Source organism: Cervus canadensis, chromosome 12 (assembly GCF_019320065.1).
Source record: "Cervus canadensis isolate Bull #8, Minnesota chromosome 12, ASM1932006v1, whole genome shotgun sequence".
In the NCBI taxonomy this organism is placed as follows: domain Eukaryota; kingdom Metazoa; phylum Chordata; class Mammalia; order Artiodactyla; family Cervidae; genus Cervus; species Cervus canadensis.
Genome location: NC_057397.1, coordinates 8,812,418 through 8,818,592, shown reverse-complemented (window position 1 = coordinate 8,818,592; position 6,175 = coordinate 8,812,418). Strand labels below are relative to the sequence as shown.

The 6,175-nt window shown below is 55.4% G+C and overlaps 1 non-coding gene across 1 annotated transcript; it reads left to right on the top strand.

The window, feature by feature from the left end:
• The first annotated feature begins 5,637 nt into the window (after window positions 1-5,637).
• TRNAC-ACA lies at window positions 5,638-5,710 on the top strand. Its single transcript has one exon. It is a non-coding gene; the product is annotated as a tRNA-Cys (tRNA).
• The last annotated feature ends 465 nt before the right edge of the window (window positions 5,711-6,175 follow it).

Below are 6,175 nucleotides of genomic sequence, written 5' to 3'. Positions count from 1 at the left end.
TATGTATGTGTACGCCATAAGTGGGTATGGGTTTTTGGTCACTTGGGCTGCCCTTGGAATTGACCTCAGATGAGAGACAAATGGTGCTGTAGACAGCATGTCGGTGTGCGGTTAGGACTGGGCTCCGTTCCTCAGCACGATTTAATCAGCTTCTCTGACCCTCCGTGTCCTCGCCTCTGGAAACGGGGCGGCAGCCGTGACTCCGTCCGGTCCGCCTAACGCTGCTGCTTCGCGGACTCTAAGTGCACACGCGTACAGAAGTTCAGACAGGCAGCGTGGGGCATTTTCTCTAGAGATACGTCTAGTCATCTTTTTTTCTTTATGCAGGATGAGGAATAACTGGTGCCAATTAAAAAACACACATGCATTTATCATATTAGCATATGAAACATGTTTGCGGCAAATGCAGGGGATGCGGTTGGGGGCTGGGCCGGTTACTAAGTCCACATGCCCTGAGATAGCCGTGGACTCCAGCTTTCCTGTGAAGTGACGGGTGATGCTCAGTGGCCTGAGTTCAGGCGCATCAAGCTTGCGGGGATCAGGGTTCTGTTTTCCTCTCGTGGGGACAGAGAGGAAATAGAATTCATTCTATTTGAATGAAGAACTTGCGGACTCAGGCCCCAGACACCTTCCCAACCTCAACTCCAAGTCATCCTCTCAGACTCGCCTCCCCAGGGGACCCACAAGGCTGGTCACTGGTGTCTCCCGACCTGCCCCAGTCCTCCCGCCTGGGAGAGGAGAGTAAACAGGAGAGTAAATCTAACTGGGATGCTGAGCACAGAGCCTAAAATGTAAGAGAGCTGAGGCTGCAAACAGGCTTCTGCTCATCTCCTATCAGCAATGACATGGTTGACAGGCCCTGGAGAAACGCAGAGACGCTGGTGGTCCCAGGGGGAGGACAGGGCACAAAGGCCCGGGCAGTGGGCGAGGCTTGACCGAGTACAGGCTGGCCACTCATAAACGGCACAGCCTTTGGAAAATTTCCTGGATGCTCTGAGCCTTGGTTTCTTCATCTCTACCATGGGTGTAGTGGTTGAAGTGTGTCCCCCTTCCCGAAACATCCAAGTCCTAACCCCAGGTACCTGCGAGGGTGACTGTATTTGGAAGCAGGTCTCTGCAGATGATGAAGTTAAGATGAAGTCATGGGAGCGGGGCGGCCACCACCTGATGTGACCCTGCCATGGTCAGACGAGGTTGATCGGGACAGACAGGCGCAGGGAGGCGGCCACTGCAGACCAGGGGAAGGCCGGAAGGAGGCCTCCACACCCCAAGGGCGCTGAGGATCCTGTCCACGTCAGTGGCTGGGGGGTGGGCGGGGAAACACCCTCCCCCGGAGCCCTCAGTCGGAGCCCAACTTGCTGACACCCTGATTTCAGACTTCTGGCCTCTGACTGCGAGAGAATAAATTTCTGTTGTTTCAAGCTGCCCCAGTGGTGATATTTTGTTATGACAGTGCCAGGAAATCAGTACACAGGCTGCAACCCCAGCCTCCCCGTCGCGCACAGCTGCTGACCGGGCCTGGGCAGGCCCCAGGCATCCCTGCTGCCTCAGCGGCTGGTCCCACATCCTCCGGGTCTGCCAGGCCACGGTGCTCGGCGGGGTGGTCTTCAGCAGGAGAACAGAGGGGTCCCACCCAGACCCCAGGCCCCCTCCCTCCTTAATGCTTCTTACTGGCATTTACCCACCATCATTTAATCACTCAAAAATTTACTCTAGGTCAGAGCTAAGTAATACCAAGAGCAGGGAGAGAAAATGCTCCTGGGTGTGCAGTGGAGTGGTGTCAGGAGACGGAATCAGGTGACCGTTCTATGATGTGCCTAGCGCAGCCCATGAAACATACAGGAGGCATCCCGAGAGCGGGAGCAGGGCCATGGAGGTGAGCTGGACGTTGGGGCAGCTTCCCTGGAGGAGGGGAGAGTGAGGCAGGCCATGGGCACCAGGAAGGGGCAGCCCCGGAGGCCAGTCTGTGATGAGGGTGACAAGATGCCAGGGCTGCCGGAGCTGTGGGTTCCCAGGTGATGCCGCATTATGGAGGGAATTTCTCGGAGGACTTCATGCTACATGGAGGGCTGGGGATCTACACCCTGGACACCACTGGCATTGATGGGGTGGGGATGGGGGCTCTGGAAATGCAGATTCTTGCTGCCCTGGAAACCAGTGGTGGGCCCCTGCTGGGACAGACTGGTGCTGCTTGGACCGTGGAAAAGACACAGCCTCATGACGCACCCCCGGGATCTGAAAGATGTTCCCCAAATCCCATGTGGGGCTTTCCACGCCGCTTCCTAACCGGTTTCTCTCGACTTTCTTCCTGGCTCTCAGAGTTGCAATTTTCATTCTGTCTCCATGTCCGGGAGCTGCTGTCTCCCTGTGCGACCCGGGGACAAATGCACCAGCCTTCCAAGAGCTCAGATGGCATGGGGCCTGCAGTGCAGGGTCCACAAGGGGTCCCCAGGGGACGCTCAGCCCAGAGACTCTCCCAGTCCCATGTGCAACGGCGAGGGAGGCAGGCAGGGGCGAGGCCTCTGGAGAAGGACCCGGCCATCAGGTCCAAGGGAAACTCGGACGCGGGTCCTTGTCACCCCACAGAGCCAGCGGGAGGCTGGCTGCCACGATTCCCCGTGCAGTGGGCGAGGTGCCCTTTGCCTCCCTTCAGGAAGGGGCCGGGAGGAACAGCTAGAAGTTTCCTTCTGCAGAACTGATGCTCCTTCTCAAGGGCTGGAGTGACAGGAAGGGGTCTGGGAAAACTGCCTCAGGGAAATTCTTTTTCCCACTCTCTAAGCAGAAGGTAACATTTGTTCATTCTGCTCAGGTTAAATTACCATATTAATTATTCAAGAGACTTAATGCGCTCAAACCAGAATCCGTGTACAGGATCCAAGGGGGAACCAGAAACAAAATCAATGGGTCCAGAGGCCTTGGCAGCTCATGAATAATTAAGTCTCCTCCCCCTTGGAGTGAGACTGGGAAAGAAAGCTTACATGATGTGCGGACAAGACAGATAATAGAGAGATAGACAGATAGCAGGTAGATAATAGACTGGCAGATAGACAGACAGATAGATGACAGATTGACAGAGGGGGAGAGAAGGAGACAGGTTGATAGCTAGATAGATGATAAATAAATAGAATGGCAGACAGACAGATGATAGATAATGATAGACAGACAGATGACAGAGAGAGAGACAGAGAGGGGACATGCGACCAAGTCAAGCTGAGTCTCTCTGTCCTGAGACCCGGCCCAGCTGTGTCTTGGGCGTCAGGAGTCACAGAACTAACCGGGTTTAGAAGTGACCGTCTTTCAGTGTGACCCCGAGGGAGGAGCTGGGCCCCTGCGGTACTGGGATGAGTTTCACGCCATCTATTTATATCCAAATCAATTCTAAGTTGGTTGCAGGACTCTTAATCGAATCTGTTGTCCTTCATCCACAAGATGAGCTGCCCAGCTCCATGCTTCTCGGGGAGCCAGGCCCTTCTCCTGGTGGTCGGGCCACTGACCCAAGGCAGCCAGTTCTCTGATTGGCTCAGTCTGGGGTGGGCTTGTCCTCTGTACTTCTCTGATGGCCCAATATTTGCTCATGAACAATAGAGCAAAGAGCCCAGGCTGGCCAGACTCTGGGGAGACCTGAAGGTGCCCCATGGCACGGATGTCCATCCCGTCACTAAACTTCTCAGAGGAGCCTGGGAGTCCTCGTGGAAAGTGGGAGTGCTAACACGCTCATGACATGTCCTCGGGGCTGGGAGGAAAGCAAGTGAGACACGCACGGCCTTTGAAGGGCGAATGAAGAGGCTGCTCCATAGGCTCAGAGGCTGGACCAGAAACCCAGGGCTCACAGAGGCTGGTCCCAGGACCTGCTGGGGACCCTAGGCATCCACTGTCCTCATCAGAAGCTTCAGCGTGTGTGCCAAGCACCTAGTTCACCACTGAGGGGAGAGACACGTTTCCCCAGGACCCCTTGGCATCATGGGGGAAGCCGCCGGCCTGGGCTGCAGAGTGGGCTATCCCCAGGAGGGGTCCCTCCATGCCCTGCCAAACCGCCCCCTCCTCTTGGCCCTCCTGGGCCTCCCCCCACTCCCCTTGTCATCTCTGCTAAGCTGTCCCCAGGGTACTGCCTTGGTGGCTGGAGGCAAGGATGCCTGCAGCCTCTGGGATTGTTAGGAACGTGGCTTGGGGGTCCACCACCCTGGGCTCCAAACTTGCATCCACGTGGCCTCCCGACTTCCCTTTTCTAATCCTCTGTGTCTTCATCTTTAACATGGAATAACAAGCGCGCTCACCTGGGAGAGCTGTTGGGGGTCAAATGAATAAAGTGATAATAAAAAACTGCCAGGGCCTTAGCACAACCCTGGCCCAGAGGAGGTGCCTGATAAGTGTTAAGTCACTAGTTCTTCTCTCACAAGTATTAATGAGTAATTTACCCAGGCTTGAGAACGTGCCTATTTGCGTTGTAAGACACCAAACTCACACCTGCTATGTACTCTCCTGTGATAGCCGGGGGGGCATCCACATTGGAAAAAACTAGCCGTGTGATTAGATCTGGATCCAGTGTAAGGGGAGCCCAGGCCCTAGACCTGCTCGAGCAGTGAAATCACAGGATCGCGAGGTTTTAGAAGCGGAGGGTTTCCTCTCCTCCCGGGAGCAGGAATATGAGCTCTGCATTCCCTCTCTGCACCTGGTGAGTGGGGAGGAAAAGTCTGGAGAAGGGAACCGCCTGCCCAGGTGACGGAGCTGCTCTGTGACCCGTCGTCACAGGTACTGTGGGCAGAGGCCTCGCTCTTGAAGCAGGCTCTACGGGTGGACTCTGGTCCTTGACAGAGTGCCCCAGGGTGTGCACCCATCAGCAGATGGCCAGTCCAGCGGCAGGCGACGTCAGGGAGCACTCGAGGAAGGAGAAAGCCTGGACGGAACTGGTGCCATGGCCCTCTGGGAACCATGAATCAGCAACTTTATTTCTCCGGTTCTGAGTTACATAAAGCAGCCTTCAGCCATAAGTGGAGCCTGCAGAACTCACCCATCATCCGTGGTAATGTTCTGTATTATTTCCATTTTAATTAGAAACAATTGATTATGCTTCTCGCTCACCCGCCCTCCTTACCCCCAGCTCAGTGCTTTAGATAATGCCTTTCTTTAATGGCTGCCCCAGGGGGTTGCTGAAGAGGACAGTCGCATCTCAACACGCAGTTCCCGGGCAGCAGGACAGTGAGGAAATTGGCAGGCAGCAGAGGGCGCTGGGAGCTTGCTCTGCCCCTGGGAGGAAGCAGGAGGCAGGGCATGGGGAGTTTACACTGTGTGGTCAGAGATGCCCTGTGGTTGCCCATCCTCTTGTACATCACCAGATTTCTGATCAATGTCCTATGGGAGACTGCATGAAAAGCACATGTGTATTCTGACCAGTGCTTGTCCTGGATGTCCTGACTTCAGGGGACTAGTTCTGTACAATTTAGATAAAAATAAAAAGAAAACAACAACCCGCTGACCTGATTTTTTCTCTTTTGACCCAGCACCAGCCACACACTGCTGGTAAAAGATGCCCTGTAGCACAGAGAGCTGCCCATTCACCAGCGACCCACTTTCTCTCTTTCTGGGGCATAATTAGATCACCCCCAGATGCTTTCGGTGCCAGGTATGGCCAGGTTGACTTCCTTGGTGGCTCAGATGGTAAAGCATCTGCCTACAATGCGGGAGACCCAGGTTCGATCCCTGAGCCAGGAAGATCCCCTGGAGAAGGGAATGGCAACCCACTCCAGTACTCTTGCCTAGAGAATCCCATGGACAGAGGAGGCTGGTAAGCTACAGTCCATGGGGTCACAGGAGTTGGACATGGCTGAGCGACTTCACTTCACTTTATGGCCAGGTGACCATGCTCTAGGCAGCGGGTATGAGCAGAAGGGATGTGCTTCACTTGGGGTCTGGGACCCAAGTTATCCTTCCTCCAGCCAGATGTGGACTCTGGGAGGACCTGGGTAGCAGAGCCACGAGAAGGGAGGCTCCAGGGGACTCTCCCTGGATCCTGTGAAGCCTGCCTGCTCAGCTCGGCTCCAAGCGCTATGTGAGAAGTCATTTCCCACCAAGGCCCAGCCAGGGCACAGGTGGGTCTGTCTGGTCTCTGGTGTTTGTGGAGTCACTCCCACACGCCAGGCGGGGGACCAGGTGAGTGACAGCTGAGGCCAGGCTGTGG